Here is a 24427-nt window from a genome sequence, read left to right on the forward strand (position 1 = left end):
GTTCTAGAGCTGAAGTTAACTATTTCCCAAACCAAGCATTTGTTTCCCTAAACGTCATGTTTTTATTGCTTTTACTATGTGGTGTGTCCTAAAATTTTGCTAGTAAAAGTGTGGTCCTCAAACCAGCAAAATGGGCATCACCTGGGAGCTTGTTAGAAATGCAAAGTCTCAGACTTCATGTCAGGCTCATTTAATAAGAATCTGCATTTTAATAAGATCCCCCGTTGATTTGTATGCACACTAAAATATGAGAAGCACTGTACAAATGTCCTGTGTGAAGATAAACTGAACCCCTGAAATACATGATGAGAAGGGATCTGTTAGGTCTGACAAGGGGAACAATAATTTTGTCTTTGGGATAAGATACTGTCATATTTTTTAATTAATCCCAAAGCTGATGGTCAAATAAAATTATTCATTTTGTAGAAGAGCAGCTGGCATTTTTCCAATGGGGAATTTATTTACACAACCAAAAAGATTATAAATCCAACCTTTACAATCTTTCACAGAGATTATGTCAAAGTAAGATTATATTTGTTAAGAAACAAAATGTGAAAATAGTTCACATAAAGTAAAACTATGGCCACCCAGTGTGTTGCCTAAGGGAATTTTAAGTATTATCTAAAATGTAAACTAGCTAACGACTTATTTGTAGTGCTAGAAACAACATTTCCATATAATTGGAGTTTACAAAAAGGGATGTGGAGAAGCACCTGTGTAAGTCCAGTAAATACATTTGTGGAGAAACTGTTCTCACAAAGCTGTGTTCACATTAACGATATCAAAGTCCACAAAAGAACTACCACCTTTGACATCAGAAAAATGCACATGGGACAAAAATGGGTTATATGGCTGGAGAAATATAAAATGCTGAAACTTCAACATTAAAATCCAAAGGTAATAAACTTTTCATATTATCATTTGTTCTTATATTGTCTTTTACTGTCATCCATCATGATTGAATCTAACTCACAGAAACACATTGTGAGACAGATATGTACTTTCTTATTACATGATAAATTTTCAAGTCATTTCTTGAACAGTCCAGTGCTTGGGGTTTAATAACACAAAGTAAAAGTATAGGAAAAACAACGTGGGTCATGAGGAATCAGAGCCAATCAATACTCATTGTAGTGTCTTGACTGGTGATCACCACCCCCCCACACACACACACACACAAAAAAAAAGTCTATCTGGGACCTGTGAATGTGACCTTATTTGGAAAATGGGTCATTGCAGATATAATTAAGACTCTTGCCGTGAGATCATCTTGGATTAGAGTAGGTCCAAATCCAGTAAATTTATAGAATGAAAGGAAAGAAGACACAAACACAGAGAAGAAAGCCATGTGAAGATGGAGGCAGATTGGAATGCAGCTGCCACAGCCAAGAAGACCAGCAGCCTTTAGAAGCTGGAAGAGGCCAGAGAGGATTCCCTTCTAGAACCTCCAGAGAGAGCACAGTCATGCCAACATCTTGATTACAGACTTCAGCCTCCAGAAAGTGAGAGAATAAATTTCTGTTGTCTTAAACTACCCAGTGTGTGGTAATTTATTATGGCATCCTTAGGAAACTAAGCCCTCATTTGGAGTACTATGTCGTTTTTCTACTTTTTTTTTTTTTGATGGTTTTCCTGTCAATAAGCTTTTATCAGAGGACTTTGAATATATCAGCTGCAAGCAACCCAAGGCTTTTTTGCCTTGTGATGGGGGTGGGGGAGGGGCTTGCTGCTGGTAAAAGATGTTAGTGACGGGCTATACATAAGGCATGAAAATTGAATGAACTTTTTAAAATATCTTATAATTCATCCAAATACTCTCTATCAGGCCCCCTGTGACCGAGGCATGAAAAAATAGAGGAAACAGAAGGACACAGGAGTTAGTACATACAGCTACCCATCTGAGCGTTGAACTTTGCTCAGCACTTTACTTTCTCAACCCTCCTCCATTTCAAAGCAAATCCACCAGAGTACACCTGTGTTTTAGTCATTTCATTTCAAATCCCTGTCAGGCCTATTCCTAGCAATGGGTCAGGGCACAAACAATTCATTCTGTGGTTTGGAGTAAAGAGGGACTGAGTTTGGCAAGAGGGAGCAGAGGGGGAATGAGCAGAAAACTATTATGACTTGAGTAAACTGCAAATGTGGTTATCCTCAGGAAAATAACCCGCAGCCCGAAACCAAGTCCAGTGCAGAAAGGGACTCAGAAAACTAAGTCTAGTTCTGCACTTACTGTCCAGGGCATGTGACAAAGGACGTGATGAAGCTACAGATCTGGAGAGAAGGAGCTACCTGAATTATTTGGATGATCCCTAAATGCAGTCGCACATATCATTTATCATAAAAGAGAGGCAGAGGGGATTTTGAGAGGGACAGAAGAGAAGGCAATGTGAGGATGGAGCAGAGAGAGATGCAGCTACAAGCCAAGAAACACCAATAGCTACCAGAAGCTGGAAGAGACAATGCAGGATTCTCCCCTTGAGCCTCCAGAGGGATCTCAGCCCTGCTGATACCTCAAGTTCAGACTTCTGGCCTCCAGAACTGACAGAACAAATTTCTGTTGTTTTAAGCTGCCCAGTTTGTGGTCATTTGTTATATCAGCCCTAGAAAACTAAAACAAAAACTAAAATCCACAGTCTTTGGGGGCCAATTTAACACCCTTCCATTCCCACCCAGAGAAACAAATATTCATCTTCAGCATTTTAGATTAAGTAATAATAAATATCCTACACTTTGGAGATTAATTTATCAAGAGCTAATATATTTTTAGCTTTCACCAACATAATTTCCCCCCCAAGAACTATAAGTCTAGGTTTCTATTAGAAAGAAAAATGTTGAGGGTAAGGGATTTTTGATTCTGACTTGAATATCGTATTTATGCAGCTGTTAAGGTCTGTATTATTTACCGTCATTTCAAACAGAGACAAATGTTGGAAGATAGAGACCAATATGAATTCTGTAAGGAAAAAAAAAAGTGTCAGAGAGAAAGAGAGAAAAAGAGTGGTACCTATGTATCAAGAAATAGAGTTTAGATCTGTTGATAGGACCTTATGGAGATTATGAACTGTAAATAACAGCTTCATCATTTCTACTCAGGAAATACTGTTCTCTTGGGGAAGGTACTGAGGGGGAGCAATAGCCATTAGTGTGCTATCAGACATGATTTACCTTTGGTATTACCAAGATGGCAATATGCACTAAGCTAGGGGCTTTTTTTCCAATAAGCCCGAAGTACGTTCAGAGGTCAAAACTTGAGTTCTCTAAAACCAAAGTTGTTGCAGGAAAAATTCCCACAAAAGTTGTAAAGTTCCTCTGACATCTATAGACTTCAAGAATAAAATCTAACTTAATTCTATGATGGGGCTCGTTTAAAAATTACCACCTTGCATCTCAGAATGATTTAAGTAAACTTTGTCTCTGTAGCCCTAGGAGCACCCTTAAACTGTCCAGTAGGACCAAATTTATAATAGGCTGGATTCCAGAAAAAAGTGGTGGGGGCCATGATAGTGGTAATTTTCATCATTTATTCTCAATGATAAGACAACCATGCATATATGTACAGGGTCATGTGTCAAATGTTTATAAACAATTGGTGGGAACCATGCACATAAATAGAAATAAGAAGCAGCTTAAAAATAATGTAACATTTTTTTGCTTTCTTTTAAATCAACCTTTGATGCAATATTTCTGGTAATCTGTGCTTATAAAAGTTAACAATGAACATGCTGACTATAAGTAATAATGCATTATTTTAGCCTACTGATAATGATAATGAATATTGTCTCTAATAAGTGAGGTTTGAGACTAATGTATACTTAGTTCTTCCTCTGTATATAATGTTGAGCTTCTATTGATTTATAATCCAGATAAATTCACATTTAACTAATATGAAAAGAGTACCCAATATAAGTTGGACACTTGACTATGTTTTTTTAAATATATTTTCGTTTTTAATTTAATTCTCAACAGTCTAGTAAATCAACTATTAGTATCCCTGTTTTACATATCACTAATCTAAACTCTAACATGTAATGTCAAGATTTTAAGTGACATAACCAGGGCTTCCAATCTAGTTATTTGTATGTAATAAATGGTTATGCCAAATAGCCCCTACAGTCCTTTCTAACGTATTTTTACAACTGAGTGGTAACAAACATCAACATGTTGTTCTAACCATATCCACAACAGTGAAAGAATGAAATGCAGGTAAATAAATGGAGGCTGTTAAATATGTGGTATGACTCACCCATTTTATTACTCTTTGAAAAGATCTTAGAAAAACAGGCAATAAGAAGTCCTCTATGAAGACAAATATGAATGCTACCCTAACATTAATTTTATCTGTTTGGTTGTAATACGTTTTTTAATTATTTACTTCCCTTCCTGTAAGGGGATAATAGATTCCTTCCAGTTGCCATAGAACTTGCAATATCGTCCTGTATTAGAAATGTAATTCTCCTCTCCCCTGCCAGGCTCGACATGGACGTTCTTTACCCAGTAATATTTGAGCAAAAAGGTCATGTAATACTGACAACCCTTTTACTTTTTTGTTACCATAAGAATGGCAGGGCTCAGACATGAACTAATACTTCTTAGATTTGTTTTATTGTTTTTAAATTGGGGAATATAGGGGAACAGTGCAGTTTTTCCAGGACCCATCAGCTCCATGTCAAATTGTTGTTTTCAATCTAGTTGTGGAGGGCGCAGCTCATTGGCCCATGGGGGAATTGAACTGGTGACCTTGGTGTTACGAGCACTTTGCTCCAACCACCAAGCGAACTGGCTGCCCCCTCTTAGATCTTGAGGGGAGAGGGCACATGGAGCCTAATTACAGGTGGCTCATAGTGGACAGCATGAGTCAGCTATCAGTCAGAAATAAACTGTCATTGTTAGAAATGAAGATGTTTCTGTGGTGTTTGCTATTGTAGCAAAGCTTAGCACAAACTGACTATTAATGTGATTATTCTTCTTTTTAAAAAGATTAATTTCTAATTTTTTTATCATATGATTCTCAATTTAAAATTCTATATTCAGCCAAGTTAGCAACTAAATGTGAGGGTATTTTTAGGCACGTACAAAATTGGTCCCCAAAACCAATTTACCTCCAATGCATTCTTTCTCTAGAAGCTACTAGAAAATATATTTCATTAAGCATATTAAACAAATAATAATATTTTTTTTTAAAAAAGGAAGACATGGAATCCAGGAAAATGGGTGATCCAATACAAAGAAAAACAAAAGAAGAGCACAATGAAGAGAAATATGAAGATGACTATATTCCAATCACATAAGAGCAAATCAGAGAATTCCAGGAGAAATTTCTTCAAAGTATGAAATTGATAGAATATACTGAACATGTTTTGTAGAGATTTAACATTGGATGACAGACTCAAGTTTAATTTTTAATTAAAAACAAAACAAAACAAGAAACTAAACAAAAGAAAGATAACTATTAACTTTAGGGAAGGAAAATATGGTGTGGAGGAAAATAAGAGTAATCATGGTTCACCTGTAGAATGTTTACCCTTAATATTATAAATTCTGAATACTGATATGACCGAATGTATAATACAAATGTAATGGGAGAATGTGTGCACAGAAAGATTATACTGTTCGTATAAGGAGGCGATAAAAGAAAGCTAATCTTTCATGGTGGTGGCGTGAATTGATCATGTATCTATAACTGAAAAAATCAAGAAGCAGAAATATATGTATGTTCTTTTGAGATATGTAGGTAAATTCAAAAAACATCAGTTGAACAGTTGAAAGTTGGTGCTTTGGGGAAATAAAAAAAGGGAAGAAAGCCAGAATGTTGTTTTTTGTAACAAGCCTTATAGAAAGTACTAATTTCAATCCTTGAACTACATGCATGTATAATTTGATATAAACAATGATTTAAATAAAAATCAAAACATTTTCAAATGAGAGGTTTCTATATGAGGTAATTCAGGAGAAAAACGAACAAAAGATTTCCTCTTACAAAATATTTTCTTAACTTACATTTTTCTAAGTCAAAACTATATTTTCAGACCTGTGGATTGCCTGCTAAATTTCTGCCCTTTCACTTGATCTCAAGCCTCAGTGTTAAGTTCTTAGAAGCATTATGCCTTAGTTCTCTCAGACAAGAGCAAAAATGTCTACAGGAAAACCAAAACAAAAAACCGAAGGAAGCAAACAGAAAAATCTGACAAATAGGACTGAAAATACAGCATCTATTAGTCTCCTGAGACTCTTTATCAAAACATGGGATCTTGAAGCCTGAGTGAATTTAAAAATCCAGAACCCCTGCTGCTCCTTTTCTTTCTTTTGGATTCATTTTCCTCATTGCTTCTAGTGTGTTGCCAACCAGCAGGGGCTGGGAAGGTGGTGCAACCCTCCTGCCCAGACATTCATTCGATAGCTGGGCTGCATACTGAATGACAAATTAAAAACCAGCATTCTCAAAATTAATTCTGACCACTGGAAGCAGGATTTCCTCTGGAGTCTGCATGTGTGTATGTGCATGTGCACGGTAGCTTGCTGGAAAGCAACTGACAGGATTTGTAGCAAACCTTTGTGTGTCTATGCCTCAATCAACCTTTTTATGAAACACCTATTTGAAAAGCTAGTCCTTGGTTTCCAAGCTTTGCAAATCCCACAAAGAGATAATCACTTAGATAAGCAGCAGTATCTTAAATGACTCAATGACTCCATCTGCAAATGGATTAAACACACACACACACACACACTCATCAAATCAACAAAGTCACATAGAAAAAGAAAGCTTCACGTCTCTTCTAGTGAGCTACAACCTCAAAGTTGTCTTAAAATAAGGTTCTATGGACCTGCTTTGAGGACCCATTTTCTTGCTGAAGACCTTGCTTCCCCCAAAAAACACATAGTTGAAAAGACTGGGAACACAAAATCCTTTCTCAGCCTTTCTTATGAAGTCTGTGGACTGAAATGGCAAATTTCTATTATAATCCCCTTTATGAAAGTGACTCTATCTAAAAAGTAAGCGTTCAATGATTACTCTTTAATTTCCATCACTTCTTCTCTGAGAGAACATCCAACATGAGAAACAAGCCATAAATCTCCACACTGAAGAGATGCGGACTCACATGCTCTGAGAAGGCAGCTTCATGCACCTGGTTAGTTATGGTTTAGGAGCAAACCAGCTTCATGACTTCTAGTCTGCTCACCTGGCTGATAGTAGAACAAACTGTTCAAAACAAGAATCCATTTGATGGGCATAAGGAAAATGCCAGAAAGCAGAATGATCTCTGGTTCTCAAACTTTGGTCTCCAGATAGCAAACTTTGTTTTCACTTGCCGTACAGAAGAACACTGCCTTATTTATGAAGGAAAATTCTAGAAACAAAGAGGGTATTAGGTAAAGAAAGCAATCTGCAAACTTTGCCCAAAGGGAGACCCAAGCTTATGCTCACGTTTGTCTTATTTTGAAACTCACTAATTACAAAATTTGTGTTGAATATTCAGTGATGTTAGTGAGAAGACAAGTGAAGGGGAAATTTGAATGTACACCTGAATTGAATCAGAGATCCTTTGACACCCCCTTCCACCCACAGCTTCCTCAGGTGCCATGTTTCTAAGATAACTTCCCAGTAGCATAAATTGAAGGAAATAAAAAGGAAGTTTATCCAAGGGAACATTTCCCTAGTTTTCAAGTCCTTTCTGTCAACGTTTTGTGTTTTTTTTTTTCTTTTTCTTCCCCTTTTTTTATTACCCATTTTATCTGGTGGAATATGACACAGGTTTAGAAACTTTAAATGCACAAATATCTGTAAAACTCAGCAAAATAATCTTGGAGCACAGACTATGTTCTGGGTAGGGAAAATACAGGTACACATTCTAACATTAATCTTTAACCTACATGAATATAATCAACCGAACAATCCCTTTCAACCTTTTCCTATATGACTCCATTTCAGACTTTCAAACTTCATCTCACAGCCCCTTTATTTGCGAATACTATGTTCGCTTCGGAATAACCTAAATAATTGCAACATATGTATTTCCAGGAAGTGTAATCCATAGCTGAACTGAGGAAAATAGGTGGATCCAGGCAGAGGCCACCTTCAACAAGTCTCTGAGGGTGGGAACTACGTTCTTGAGCTGCCAATATCCAATGCTGTTTATAAGAATGTAGTGGAGAGAGCATTTCAAAATCACACAGCCAGAAAATGAATTCTAGAAAAATCAGGCTACGTCAAGATGTATATAGATGTAGAGGTAGAGGTAGAGGTAGAGATAGAGACAGAGACAGAGACAGAGATAGAGAGACAGATGTGATAGATTTTCTTCTCATTTGTGCCAACTAGTCTCCCTGGAGAACCAGCAACGTGGACTCCAGGTACATTCTCTCTTCTTCTCTTACATGGTCAAAGGGAAGTCTGGGCACCACTGCCAATGCATGTCACCTCATTTATCAAGGTAACATTCTGTAGACGAAGAGTATTAGGTGTAGAAAGCAATTTTTAAACTTTGTGAAAGAGAGCCAAGATGATACCCACCCTTTTCTTCCACTTGAAACTATCTTCCTCTCTGTGTTTCCTTTTCCCGGGGGAACTGTAGTCTTTCTGGCCAGTGGTCTGATGGATCTTTTCCACTTTAGGCAAAACACATTCTTTATGTCAAAGACTAAGCCCAGTGACTTTTGAACTTTGCATATGATTACTAACTTAATTAGTTTTACCTGTCCTGGCACATAACTTTCTGCATCCCCCCTTGATTTGAGCTTTTAATCAAGGCCAGCAGATTCTGCAGAGATTAAATACACACATGCATGCCCATAGCTCCTAACAGGTGACTCCATACTCTTGTTCTTTAGCAGGCCAAGTATATTTATGACTTGTCCGTGCAGGAGGAGCACCCTGTTTGCTGGCTCCCCATCAATGACCACAACCCCCTCCAGCCACTATGAAGTTGCAGTTACATGTCCTCATTGCCAGGTAATTATTTCTTCTAAAAATAGTATAGTCATTAACATCTTTCCAAACCTAATTACAGTTCAATTCCTAGGTAATCTATTACATTGGACATATACTCAAATTCAAAGTGATTTCTTAGGTGGATTCAGGTCACACTTCCCATCTCAGCACCCTTTTCTTCTAACGTTCTCTTAACATGACAAGTGACATTTGCCCACTCACATTTATCCCAAGCATGTTAGGCATTCTATGGAGCGAGGCAGATGGGGAGATAAACAAAAGTTCATGCCTCCTTTTGTGCAGAATCACAATCCTTAGGGTATTCTTAATCTTATATTTTAGTCAGTAACTTCCCTGCTTCCTTGAACAGTTAATGACAAAGAAGGGTAGACAAGGAGCTTCTAATAATTCAGGAATGGGTTTTATTTAAAACTCCAATCCATGCTTTTGCGTTTTGGGGTCTTTTGAATAAAATAGGTAGCCTAATTTGCACATTCTTTCAATGCTCTCTCTGTGTGTCTCTGCTCTTCCTTGATATTCTGCTGAATATGCACCTCAGAAAGAATGCAAAGCTTCCTTGGCATGATTTTGATGAATAGGAACCTATGAGGCTTAATAAGAGGCACCAAAATGGACAGGCACCTAAGGGGAAAACAGGTCTGTGTTGATGGATGTCTTTCCCAAGGGAGTTGGGGCACTGCTGAGATGCAGTTTTTCCAGCAAGTGGTAAAATGCCAAGATAATTCAAGGCAGCACATGCAAGGCAGGATGTGTAGTGCATTTTCTCAGCAGCAACGTGTGCAGAAAGCATCCGATAAGCACTTCCTTCACAGGGTGCCACAGGGACATACAGCAGAGAAGAAAGGGACCAGCCCAGAAAGGACTGCATGAAATGAGAAAAATCACCCTCATCAAGTCAAGTGATGGGCCAAGGTGAGCTTTATCGACTCATTCATTACTGTACTAAACTCCCACGAGGACATTAACTTTTGGTGTTTCAGTTTATTGTTTAATACAAAAAAAAAAAAAAAAAAGAGAAAGAAAGAAATCAGTGTTTCTCATCTTCACGTTCAGAGAAGCAGAAGCTGCAAGGTAGTATAGCAACTATTTTCTTATAAAATTAAAGGAGCTCACTCACAGAAGATGGTGTCATAACTGATGGCATCAGCTGGTTTCATGGAGTGAGGGTGCTGTTGTGTTTGTAGCAGACGTATCCACGGAGTTTCTCCCCATGGGGACCTCTTTTACTAATCCCTTTTTTGAAAATAGAACACAACGTTTTTTGTAAGGAATGTTTAGTTTATTGCCCAGCCCACTATGCCTCATGCTGCCAATTTCCTTTATCTTTCATTTTCCTCTGACAAAGATCGAAAACTTCTTAAATAAATTTGTGTTTGAGTTTCATAGGTTGTGTATTAAGCATGTCTTTTTATTCTCATGCTTTGATATCTGGGGTCGTGCCAACCCTGGATGGACCTCCCAAGGCTGGCCAATTCCTACAGATAGTAAATGGCTTGCCTGTGAGCCCACCTTTCATGTACACACCAACCAATCCAGAGTCCACACCCCCAACAACTTCCCCCATCAGACTCTGACACTCAGGGCCTCTACCGACTGCCTTATCCCCCCCTTATACCCCAGGGCCACATACTAGACAACCAGGGATAGCCCCTACGCCCTGAGCCTGCTGAAACTATTCGAACTAGCCAGCCTAAGCCTGCAAATCCCACCACACCTATTTCTTCTCACAGAAATGATAATAAAATTTCTCACCCAGATTTTTTCCTCATTTCTTCTGTCTCCTGATGGAACTTGGCACTTCCTTCTGTGGCATGCCCCCTTCTCTTGGGAACTGTGAATTACAAACTATATTTCCAATAGCAATCATCTGCTGATCTGTTGGCCTCACCATGCTTGAATATTAATAAAACATGTATTTTACTATTTTATTTTTTAAAAAATTGACATACAATATTATATTAGTTTCAGGTGTACAATATAGTGATTAGACATTTATACAACTTACAAAGTGATCACCCCTGTAAGTCTAGTATAAAACCTATATTTTAAAAGAGGCTATTGTAGCCTTTTTTTTAATTTCATATTTGTCATAAGTGACAATGGGAATGTGGAGGATCTTAGTCTTCCCTGTCTGTCTTTCTACATATAAAAGAATCCCTTCTAAGAGAACCAACTTTCAAAAACTGCTCCAAAAGCTAATTTACATCTTTATAGAATCTCCTAAAGAAGTAAAATAACTAATGATCCCCAAATTTCCTTCATTCTGATCTGTCATCCTTCAAACAAGAAAAAAAATGAAGGATAACAGGATGGAAGAAGGGCATATACAAGAAGAAAAGCCACTTTGAAAGGCTACTTGAGTTATGTTAGAGGCAAACACATCCTGAAAGGCCACTGTAACTACCTGTAGTTACCTCATCCTAAGGGAGAAAATCCTTCATAATCTCCATACATTATGCATGAGAAACAAAGAATATGTTGCCTACAGGAGTTACTTCAACTCACCAACACCCCCTCCCCTTTAGAACAGGGTCTACTTACCTAATGTAAAGGTTGTCCAGTTACCATGGGAACCAGAAATTTAGTAGGTGTGCGTACGTGGACGGTAAATTTTAATCACTTTCACAGAAGTAGCATATATTAATAGAGTTGTTTTGCTTAAAGGAGAGTGAGTGCTACTTTAAACTACAAACACCATTCCAATAGATAAAATTAATACTTTAGGGTCTAAATGTATTTTTTTATCTATTACTTTCACTTTTATTGAGTAATTTTATACGACAGGCATTCTAGATTCTGCCGATTCCAATCGAAAGAGAATATGATGTCTGTCTCCAAATGGCTCACGGTTCTTGAGGTCCAAGTACATACAGTACCACTCACTGTCATAGGAATTTCCCTGTGAGCCTACAGGGAAGGATGGGACAGTGCTGAGGGTCTTCAGGAAAAAATTCAAAGGCTATTTCAGAGAAATTGTATCCTAAAAGATAAGGGAGGTTGTTGTGGACAGAATCATGTCTCCTTCTGACCCCCACCCCAGAGATAGGGCCTTTAAGGAGGTAATTAAAGTTAAATGAGGTCATGAAAGTGGGACTGTAATCCAGTAGGGCTGGTGTCCTTGTAAGAGGAAGAGACACGTGAGTGCACATGCGTGGGGTGGCGGGGGCAAAGAGGGGGAGGCATGGAAGGACACAGCAAGAGGGCAGCCATCTACAAACCAATGAGAGACACCTTAGCAATCAGTGCTGCTGGGATCTTGATCTTGGACTTCTAGCCTCCAGAACTGTAATAAACTTCTCTTGTTTAAGCCACTCAGTCTGTGGTTTTATATTTTTTACTTTTTATGGCAGCCCAAGCAAACTAATACAGAGGCTAACAAGCAAAGAAAGAAGTGTAGCCTTAGACGATGTGGAGGAGAGACCTTGTAGAAATGACAACATTTTCAAAGGCATGAAAGAGCCTGTAAGTTCAGAGTGTGGTGAGAAGTTCAGTGAGGCTCCTAGGAGCCCAGGGGAACTGAAGGAAACTATAAAAAGAGAAAAGGTAACTGGAATGGTTTGGAAAGGACCTTGAATGCTAAAGTAAACAATTCACAGCTAATTGTGTTTATAATAGGGAAACAGCAGAGACGTTAAGGGTGTGGGAATGATATAATGGGCAGCACGGTGGAATGCAGTGAATGTAAAGAAGGAAGGTAAGGGGCTGGAGGTTTGCACAATAAATCAGGTGAGAAATGATGAAGGAATAAATGAAGCTGGAGGAGTGGAGGAATGAGGTAATATGGTTATTGTGATGTGTATGCTTTCCCAACTGTTATAATTGGTACGTAGAGGGACTATAAGGCAGTGATAATAACATTAGCTCCATCAGAGATAAAACTGTTTGTAGACCAGGAGCTAAAATTATACTTCAGCTGTGAAGTTTATAATTTGAGTTTTTGTCTTTTATTTGTCTTGGGATGGATGGCTTTGAATTCATCCTTATTGGAATTTGTTGAGCTTCTTAAATGTTAATATTCGTGTTTTTCATCAAATCTGGGGGGATTTCCAGCCATGATCTTCAAATATTCTGTCTGCTAACCCTTCTGGCCTGGGCAGCATAGACCCCCCCACCCCCCAGGTCTCTTAGGGATGATGTCCTGAGGGGCTCTCACATGGTGCCCTTGCTTGCTGACTCCTGTTTTATTTCAGAAGTGGGAAGTGCAACTTCTCTCAGCCAGTCCCATTTATTTAATTGGTCTGAGAATATTTGGGTTTGTTTGTTTCATATATATGAATCCATATATGAACTTCGGCTTGTTTTTACTGAGAATCACCTCACTCTAATTCTTCCTCTTAATTTATCTTTCTTTTTGACTACTCTTAAGATCATGTTTTTGTCTTTCTGTTTAATATATCATGATATTTAGGTGTAGGATTCCTGCCTCTTCTCCTTAAGATTTTTAAGTTCTCCAAATCTAAGTATTAGAAGTTTTAAGCAATTCTTCAATATTCCTGCCTTTTCTCTCTTGGAATACTGCATAAACTCCATTATATCTCTTTTCTTCTGGAGACCATTTACACACATAATAGTCCTCTCTATTTTAAAACTCTTAATCTCTTTATCATATTTTTTCTTTATTTTTCTTTGGGTTTCAGTCTTGAGAATTTCTTTAGAACTATTTTCTAATTTTTCTAATTCTCTCTTTAGCACTGCCTAATCACCTGTTTTACCCTTCTATTGAGGTTTTAATTTCAATTATATGTTTAATTTATAGACATTCCATTTGGTTCTTTTTAAATCTACTTGGTACTTTTACAGTCTTTTGCTTTTATTCATATTTTAATCCGCTCTTTTATGTCTTTAAACATGTTAAATACATATTTCATAATACACACATATTTTAAATATTCTGTGTTTATTAAGTTCAATATCTGAAGTCTCTGGCTTATTCTGACTTTTTATCATAGTGGTCTGTGTGTTTGCATGTGTGTATGTGTGTTCTAGTATTTTTATAGGACAAGGTTATTTTTGTGTGTGTGTGTGTTTTTTTTTAATAGCAGGAAGGTTGTTCAGCATACTATCATGCTACCAGATATGCAACTGAATAAGATACAATTAATATTAATTTATGAGGTAAAATTTATGAGCTTTGGGAACAAAATAAATGTGGAGTTTATAATATATAAAATTAGTGAAGTGGCTCTTGAGTTTTTTACTTGACGTATTAAGCAGTTTCCATGAATTAAGATTTAAAAAGATATGAGCTAAGGGGAATAAAGAGTCCAGTTTTGATATGCAAATGTTCAACTGACAACTGTAATGGGGTTTCACATCAGGATAGGTTAGAGATTTAACTATAGTAAATAAGATGTAGTCAATAGTGGAGCTCATCTAACTTGCCAGTATTAGCCAGGGAGCCATTTAAAACAGGTGAAACAGAGATTAAAGGGCAGAGAAGCAAGAGCCAGAAGAATAGGATAATACACAGAGAAGAAAGAGTCAGACATGTGTGAGATTCAGGAGTCAGGAAGAGTCTAGAAATCATGGAGGACCAAACTTAAATGCAGAAAGTATTCAAAACAAAATAAACAAACAAACAAAAATAACTACACAAAACTCAAGTAGAATTAGAACCACATATTTATCATTGAATTCAGGCATCAATTTTATTTTCCTGAGTTCAAGGAGTTTGACCATCAAAAGAGAGACCATGAAAAAAGAGACAGTGACAGTTTTTAAGGATGATGGAGTCAAGGGAAGATTTTTGTAATTGGTGAGTTTGTTTATTTATTTCCCTATTTGAGATTGACCACATTTATAAGCAAAGAGAATTAGGCCAGAAAGAAAGGAGAGATGTGATACTGGAAGAGGCATGAGAGAGAGGGTGAGTGGTACAGCAAAGTCTGGGAGCCTTTGTGGAAGGAATGAACTCCAAGGCACAATGAAAGAATCCATTAGACTTGTGGAGAAGGAAGAGCCCTCCTTCTAATGAAACATAAGGAAAAGGAGGTGAAGAAGTGCCCTTAAAGATGATTTAATTGTGGATTGTGAGAAAAGCTGAAAGTTTCCTTCTTGAGAACGTTTGTATCCCTCTGCACATAAGTTATTGTTTGAAAGAATGGTGGAAATAGATAGGAAACTTAAGAAGAGGCGGGAAAATGTTAATAGCCATGCAATCAGGGAAAAGAGGACTTAACCAGAAAGAAGGAAAACAATTCCTGAGATGTGTCATGTGCTCTCAAACCTTAACATTCGTCAGAATCCTGTGGAAAGATTGTCAAAACAGTTTGCTAGACCCGCTCCCAGAGAGTCTAGCACATAGGACTGCAATTGGGTCTGAGAATTCACATAACTAAAATGTTACTAGTTGATACTGATGCTCATGACTTATGGACCACATTTTGAGAATCATTGTTATTTTTTTAAAAGGTGAAAGAAAGCATTTCCAACCCAGAAAATTTTTTTCTGCAGAGTTCTTTAAAGTATGTAATTTTATCAGATTGACTTATGTGGCAAAACTTCGTGACATTTATATGTTTTATTTTATACATTTTCATGATGGCTTACCTTTGTTCAAGCTCTTTCCTAGGCCTCAAATGTTCTTTCCTACGTGTGTAACCCCGTGGCAGTTCTACACATCCTTCTTAGCAAGTTTGCTCAAGTGTACTTTCCAAGGTACACTTCCACTTCTGCTCAAGTGTACTTTCCAAGGAAGGAGTTTCTATATCTCTCTTTGAAATTATCTCAGCTCTACTTTTTGCCCCTGCATAATTTACTTGCACCCAAATACCATTCTGCCTAGTATTTTGTTAGTTGCCCAGGTGCCTGGATCTCCACACCCCTAAAGACTGTAAGCTCCATGAGTACAGAGACTATCCTATACTCCCCTATTTCCTACAATATTAAGGACAATATCTGGCAGAGTGTGTTGCCCAATTTTATCCCTGGAATGGAATAATAGGGCTTGCTACCCTAACAGGCTGCTTCAGAGGCTATGAAATATCCAGCAGAACAGGAAGGGGTGCATTAAATCAGAGAACATCAGAACAAACTTCTGCTTTAAATGATTTGCCTTTTCCACCTTGACAGCAGCTCTTATTAAAATAACATTAGCTAAAAATATTTCTATGCCAAAAGTAATTATGATAATGCTGCTCTGCCTTTATATAGTTCTTTTCATTCTAAAAATGCCTAGTACACAGGCCTCTGCTCAGGAAAAAAGAAAAACACTGAACTGGACTTGAGATTTTCATTCCCATCACTGGGCAGCCTCTTTGTCTCCTACCTTATCCCTAAGCCCATTAGTATTGCTGATGTCTGAGTCTGGCTTTGACGGACTCACAGAACCTATTCGGGCATGGATTCAAAAAAGAAATTTCAATTAGTTCCCCTCAAAGGATTAAATGCTGTTGTCCCTCACTGGATGCTCTCATCTTTAACAGGTGATTAAGGTCCTAATGGACTCATACAATTTTTCAGTCTGTTTCAACCAATTATGGTACTGAAGAAAAAGCCAAAATGGGGGAAAAAAGTAAAAAAGGAAATGAAGAGGAAAATAAGAAGCAGGAGAAGTTTGCTTGCAGGAATTCTGCAAAACTTTCTCAAGGTGAAAGTGTCTATTTATTAGAATACCTGTCAAGGAGCTCTCAGACTACACCTTAGGTGCATTGCACCTGAGAGCATGCTCCAGACCCCTTTTCATCACTCTTGTTTCTGTGTTTTCAGATTCCAGCAGGATGTATAGATTCACTGAGATGAATACCACAGGCACACATCATTGCCTTTCACATCATAGCTGTGGTTTAATGAAGAATATATCTGGTCTCTGTCCCCAGTTCCTGACACACAGTTTCATAATCCTTGGAATTTCCAGAATGCTAAGAGTATCTTTGTTATGCTAATGGTGACTCCTGATGGGGGGGGGGCATAGGTCTAGATAGCTTTAATATGGGGGCTGGTCACCTGAAAGACCAATCACTTGATTAAAGGATTGGAATTTAGAGCCAGCTCCATCATCAGAAAGGAGGAGGAGGGCTAAAATTGAGTTCAGTCACAGAGTCAATGATTTAATCATTCATGCCTATACAATGAAACCCCAGTAAAATCTCTGGACACTGAAGCTAAGTGGAGCTTTCTGATTGGTGAACACACTTATGTTTTGGAAGGGTGACATGCTTTGATTCCACAGGAAGAGGTCATAGAAGGTAACCAATCTGATTCCAGTTCCAATGTGTGGGCTTTCAAGGAATTCTCTAATACCTGCTGGGTATACTACAATTCAACTTAATTCTGACACTATCTATCCAGAGATAGCATCAGATTCCACAGGTGAAGGGCTCAGTCCCACCATACTGCTCTCCAGATGCCAATTGCAAGCAAGTCCAGTTTGTTTCCTATGCTTCTGACTAACTGGCAATAAAGCACAGGTTTTAATTAATTTGCTAGATCATCTCATAGAACTCAGGAAACCATTTTATTTACTAGGTCACATTTATTATAAAAAGATATAAATCAGGAATAGCCAGATGGAAGAGTTGCATAGGACAAGCTGTGTGGGAAGGGGCACAGGATTCCTCCATGCCCTCTCCAAGTACACCACTCTCCCCAAATCTCCACATGTTTACCATACCCACTCCTTTTTGGGTTTTTATAGAGGCTTCATTACATAGTCTTGATTGATTATACTATGGATCATTGGCAATTGATTCAACCTCCAGCCCCTCTCCTCTCCCCAGATGTGGAGGATGGGACTTAAATGTCCAACCCTTTAAACATGCAGTTGGGTATCCTGGTAACCAGCCCCCATTCTTAGGTGCCTCTCAAAAGTCATCTCATTAGAAGAAGAAAAGACATCTTCCTTGCTCTCAGCACAGGAAATTCCAATGGTTTTAGGAGCCCACTGCCACAAATGGGATGAAGACCAAGTATATATTTCTTATTATAAAATCACAATACCACAAAATGTCTACGTCCAGGGTGCTTCCAGACCTCACCCTATGTCCATCCTTTATAATAAAACTGTAATAGTAAATAAAGCATGAGCTATTCTAGGGAAATATCAAACCTCAGGTGATTGTGGGAATCCTTGAGTTTATATTCTGTTGGTCAGAAGTGCTGATGGGCTGAGAGCTGCACCTGTGGCTGGTATCAGAGGTACTAGTGAGGGTAGTTCTGTGGAGGACTGAGCCCTTCTCTTATGGGGTCTGCACTGACTCTGAGGGATTGGCCTCAGAAGTGGATCATTATGTGCACCAGTTGGGGTTGAAACGGGACAATGTTACAGTGAGATTTGGCTAACTTCTTCCTCAAGCTCCCTCTCATCTCTTCAGCCAAGAACAGGGCTGTTGCCAGGGCATTCTTAGGAGAGCAATGTCCAGAGGCTCATGCCCATTTATTCTGTGCTGCCAGCCCAGAACAGCTAAAAGCTGAATGAAATCAGGATAAAGTCCTGTTTGCTATGACAGACTCAACCAGAGCTCTGAATGTCACCAAATGTAGTGTTCTCTTATTCCTAATTATCAATGCTGTTGGGGCTGACATACTTAGGTGGACCTCATTTCTACCCAGAGTTTTACTATGAATCACACTGCTCATAAGTCATCAGACAATTCTTTGAGAGCCTCTTTCCTTCTCATTTTCTCACCAATCACAGGGGTTTCTCTAACTCTGCTGGGTGGCCCACCTGCACCACAATCACCCAGGGTACTTGCTAGAAAGATTCGAGACCCAACCGAGAATTGCTGAATCTGAAGGGAAGATGGAGAGAGGAGCAGAAATTAACATTTTAAATAAGCTCTTGAGTCAATTCTTATATACACTAAAATTTGAAAAACCTCTCTCTGTGAGTCTGAGAGTCTCAATAAGGCTGCTAGGTAAAAATAGGTCCCCTTATTTCTATGAGACATTGAGCCTGAACCATGTGATACCTTTTGATTTCTCTTTGATCTGGATCTTGGTTTTTAAATTAAAAATATTAGCAGGAAGAAAATTTATTTTCAAGCATCCAAAATAACAAAATGTTGATCTTGTTATAAGATAGTTTGCCATTGAATAGCATCTTATATTTAGTGAAGTTCAGAGCTCTGGTTGAGTCTGTCATGAACTTTTGGGGTTTTAAGGACCCTTGCACGTGCAGGCTTGGGCAGAGGAGCCAAATGGATAATAAACTAAACTACGACGCAGCCACACGGGACCACAAGATACATACTTCAAGAACCTTAAGTTACATGACAGAAAACACACTTATCTGCATAACTTCAGCGTAAAATTTTGGTTTTGATTTTTTTTTTTTTTTTGTAAATTTCAAATGCAGGGAGAGGGTGATGTGAGAGTGAAGTACATAGTCATTCATGAAAAATACCCTAAGACTGTAAAATGTGATGGTCGGAGAGGAAGAGAACTCAATCTGAAGGCACAAGAAAATGATAATCAGGAAAGGGAAGAAACAAGAAATAAGCTGAAGGAAGAAAACAAAAAGGAGAGTAAATTCGAGCTTTGGCCTTTTCATAAATGTGTCCAGGGCTATCCTGTATATGAGGCATGAGATAACTTGGTAAAATTAGATGAGAAGAAACGAGTCTAAGAAAGAAAATTAATACAGGCATGACTAAAGAAAACAATCACGTGGGCTGCAGGGCCATGCAGGACTCCTCAGTAAGAAGAGGAGACTCAACAGTCCAGGTGAATCTGGGGGTCAGAGGCTGGGAGTCCATCTCAGAGACTCAGATCTATAGCAGGTTTAAGCAGAAAAATTGGTGATAAAAAGTCTCTATATTTCACTTCAAAAAGCACTCATTTGCATCAAGGTCATTTTTTTAGTCTGGTTTAGGTAAGAATGGGATCTAAAACACAGTCCATTTAAAGTACTTAATTTGAAAAAATAATAAATTGAATAAGATAATTATGACTGTAAAGTCAAACAAAATATGTGTGTAATATGTTGCCCTATGTCATGACTTGTAGTACAATCCTTGTAAAATGTGTGTTTTTTCCTAGAATAATACATACGTGTGTGTGTGTGTGTGTGTGTGTGTGTATGTATGTATTATATATTAAAAAAAAAAATATTTACAGGCCAGTCTTATCTGAGATGCAAAAATTTTAAAGAACACATTGGCAAGTTGGATTTATCCCAAGAATTCAAGGTCATTTAACATTCAACAGCCAATGAATAATAACATAATATAAAATAATAATTATTTAATTTTTAATTAATAAATTAGGTTAGAGCAGAAAAATCAAATGACCATGAATAAGTACAATGTATTGGATAACTCTAACTTCCACTTGCAACAAGGCAATGAAATGCAAACATCCGTGCAAGTATGGCAGATGCTGTTGGTGCCATAGTGCCCTTGCACGCACTTCAGCACCCTCAGACTTCCACCTACCAGCATCTACCTAAAACCTTTCTCTTGCTTTGTAGCCCATAAATCAGACCAGAAGTGCCAGAGAATTAGGTTCCTACTCCCTCACCAAGCAGCCCTCACCCAAGGATTTCTAGCTCCCTCATCTCTCAGTTGGTGTAACTCTAAGGAATGGGTTTTACATTGACTTCCAGTAGTAATTGACACCTTTTATTGGTTTTCTTCTCTTCTTTAATTCACTGAACACTTACTTTATGGTGTTTCCTGAGATTACTTCCCAAATAAATTACTGCATTTAAATCATTGTTTCAAAGTCTGTTTTGGGGGCAAACAAAGCCAGCAAGCTAGGGATGGAAGGAAACTTTTTTGACTTGATTTAAAAAATTTTAATTAAAAAAAGAAAAAAACACAGCAAACATCCTACTTTCAATGATGAAATGTTAAATGTATTCCCTGTACCATTCAAAAGAAGTCAAGTGTGTTCTCTATTACAGTTTCAATTCAGCATCATACTAAAGGTCTAGTTAAGTGCAACAAGGCAAAAGAAATAAGTAAAATTGTATAAGAATAGTAATAATTTAAAAGAAAAAAACAGTTGTCATTATTTGCAGATAACATGGTTGTTTAAAAAAGCAAATTATATGAATTTAAAGGACTTTAGCAAGATAGCTGGATATAAAATCCATATATAAGAAAATCAATTGTATAGGCAATGCTAAGAGGAAAAAAGTTCACAGTGGCAGTGTATGTCAAAGGGACACATAGACAACTGAAGGAGCCCCCAATGGCGAAAGATGGAAGAATTTTAGTAACAAAATAAAGTAGTATCAGATTATAACCAAAAGTAAAATTAAATATCCATGAGTCCATGTTGATATGAATAAATTACGCAATAAATAAATGAGGGAGAAGAGACAATCTGTACAGATGAATTCAAAATAATTTATGAAGATATTCACCCTCAAGAAGGTGGACCATGATCCCCCACACACACCTTAGGCTTGGTCTGGGCATAGTGACTTCTCTCTGAGAAGTATAGTATGGTAACAGGATATGAGAGTAATTTTACAAGTGACGTCTGACAAACATTACCTCAGCTGTGCAATCGAGGTCAACCTCCACACTATGTACTCTTTTTTTTTTTTTTTTAGTTTCATGTGTAATATTAATAGTTAGACGTAATAAAACAATGTAATATTAATAGAAATTTACACCTCTCAGCACAAATTGTAAGCACAAGATTGCCATGGAGTTACGAAAGACAGTTTGGGGAATATAATCAATAATGTAAAGATTTTGTAGGGTATCCGATCAACACTTGTCTTATTAGGGAGACCACTTCATGGATTATGTACTATTGATAAAATGGAGTAAAAATAGTACTTCACTTCTGTGGTCTTCTTCCTAAAAACCTATAATCATGAGGAAAACATAAGACAAATTCCAGTAAAGGATTCTACATCATACCTAACCAGTACTCTTCAATAATGTCAAGGTCATCAAATCAAGGAAAGCCCTAGAAACTTGCAGAGCCAATTGGAGTGTAAGGAGCAATGGTGACTAAATATAGTGTGGTATCCTAGTGACATCCTGGAAAAGACAAAGGACATTAGGTAAGAAATAAAGAAATTTGAATAAAATATATACTGTAGTTAATAATAATGTATTAATGTTGGTTATTTAATTATAACAAATATACTAACATAAGAAATTAATAATAGTGGAAACTAGGTACAAGATTTACAGGAACTTTCTGTACTAGCTTCCCAATTTTTCGGTAAACTAAAGCTGTTCTAACATAAAACTTACTTTAAAAGGATAATAAATCAGTTGCAATTTGATACAAGCTCAAAAAATTATAAAGGTAATTATTAAAAGATAGCTTTTATATTGGCTTCAAATAAAATGAAAGTGTATCAAGAAATTAAGCAATACATGTACAAAATTTGTATAGAGAAAATTATACTGAACAAAATTTTTTCAAAGACTCAAATAACAAACCGTACCAAAGGCATGGTCTGCAAATTAATAAGAAAAAGGCAATAGCCTAAGGATGTAAATTCTCACCAAATTGCTCTAGTGATGTGATTCAACTCTAGTCAAAATACCAACAGATTTTGAGGGAATTTGACAAGCTGATTTTAAAATTTATGAGGAAGATCAAAGTTACAAGAAGAGTAAAACATTGCTTCAGATGAGCAAAGTAATTGGATTTTCCTTACCAGATATCAACTTTTACAATAAATGTAAAAATTAAGACAGTAGTATAGTACTATCATAAAAATGGACTAACTGGAAAAACAGAATAAAGAGCCCATCCACACATATATGGAAACTAGATTTATACAAAACTTGCATTGCAGAGCTTTGAGAAAAAATTTGATGAGAATAAATAAGGCTGGAACAACTGGTTATCTTACAAAGAAAAATATGAGTTAATTGGACTCCTATGTAGCACCATAAGTAAAAATAAACTCCAGCTGGATTAGATATATATATATATGCAAAAGGAAAAACTATAAAATTTTAAGCAATATTTTTTCATTACTTTGGATTAAGGAAGATTGCCTTTTGTACAAAGCATAAAGAGACAGATTGACAAATGTGCATATATTAGAATTAAGAACTTCCATACATCAAAAGTCCCCATAAGTAAATGAAAGTACTATGTAAGCTGGAAGACGTTATTGGCAATGGATTAAATGACAATATTTAACATGCAGAATATATAAAAAGGACTACAAATTGATACGAAAAAAGGGAAATTACCCAATTAAAAAAGTGGGCAAAAGTGAAAAATAAACTGGTACTTTACAAATGAGGAACTGTCAAAAAATACATTAAAAGGTGCTCAACCTTATAAATAAGAAAAATTACAATAAGATACCATTTCAAACCAATAATATTAGTAAAAACTAAAGTGTAACAATATTGAATATTGGTGAAGATATAGGGGAAGCTGAAAATTATGCAATGTCATTCAGAATAAGCTGGAGTGTAAATTGCTCCATCATCTTAGTAAAACAATATGATACTATCCAATAGACTAAAAATTTGTAAATCTTATAAATCTATGACAATCTAAGATGTACTCCAAGAGATGTGTATCACATGTTCTTGTCAGCCCCATTTGTAATAGCAAAAAAATAAACAAAAATGAAAAAACACACTTAGTCATCAAAAGTAGAGTGAAAAAACAAATCATGGCAGTTTTATAGTGGAATATTATACAACAGTGAAAATAAATTAAACACAATTTTGTTCAGTGCCATGCATAAATCTCAGGAAAAATGTCAAGCAAAAACAGCAAGCAAGACAAAAAGACATACAGTTAGACTCCACTGATTTTAAGTCCAAAAGCACACATATCTAAATAATACATTATTTAGGAATATAAATAAATATGAAACTACAAAGAAACCGTCTAAGATAGGCATGGATAGGATGTGAAGAGCACTCAGGGAAATTTTAAGTTTAAGGTAATATTTTATTTTTGAATCTGGGGCATGAATATTTGGGTGCTACTTTTATAGTTATTCGGTATTTCTTACTCATATATCTAAAATGTTCTTTTGTGTCTAAACACTTCTAAAATTTTTGTAAAGAGAAATGTAAATATAGATAGAATAGCTTCAACTTTGGAGCCAAAGGCGCTTGGGTTCTATTTCTAACTGTCTCATTCACTAGCTGAAACTGAGCAATTCACTTAAACCATCTAAGACTCAGATTCCTCGCCCTTAAATACAGTGGTAATAAAAACAGCCACTTAACTGCAGAACTTTTGTGGAAAGGACATAAAATTAGAATATGAAATCACCTTGTACAGTGCTTACTCCTACAAGGCATTCAATAGATGTTAGATTGTCTCATTTACTAACTAATTCATCCATTCATTTTTCATTCACTCAAACATTAAAGAATGAGAATCAAATTAATCAACTAATGATAGTAACCTAAGTTAGAAAGACAGACCACCATCTTCCCTTCAGGTAATTTGTGTATTTTATTTAGGTTTTCTGTAGACAATACTTCTAATAACTTCAATCTTATTAATAACATTAGAAAAGTAAGGTCAGGGACTAAGAAGAGTGATGTGGTCCCTAGTCAATTTTAATAAAACTAAAGCTACACC

Source organism: Rhinolophus hipposideros (genome assembly GCF_964194185.1).
Source record: "Rhinolophus hipposideros genome assembly, chromosome: 4".
Taxonomy (NCBI): Eukaryota; Metazoa; Chordata; class Mammalia; order Chiroptera; family Rhinolophidae; genus Rhinolophus; species Rhinolophus hipposideros.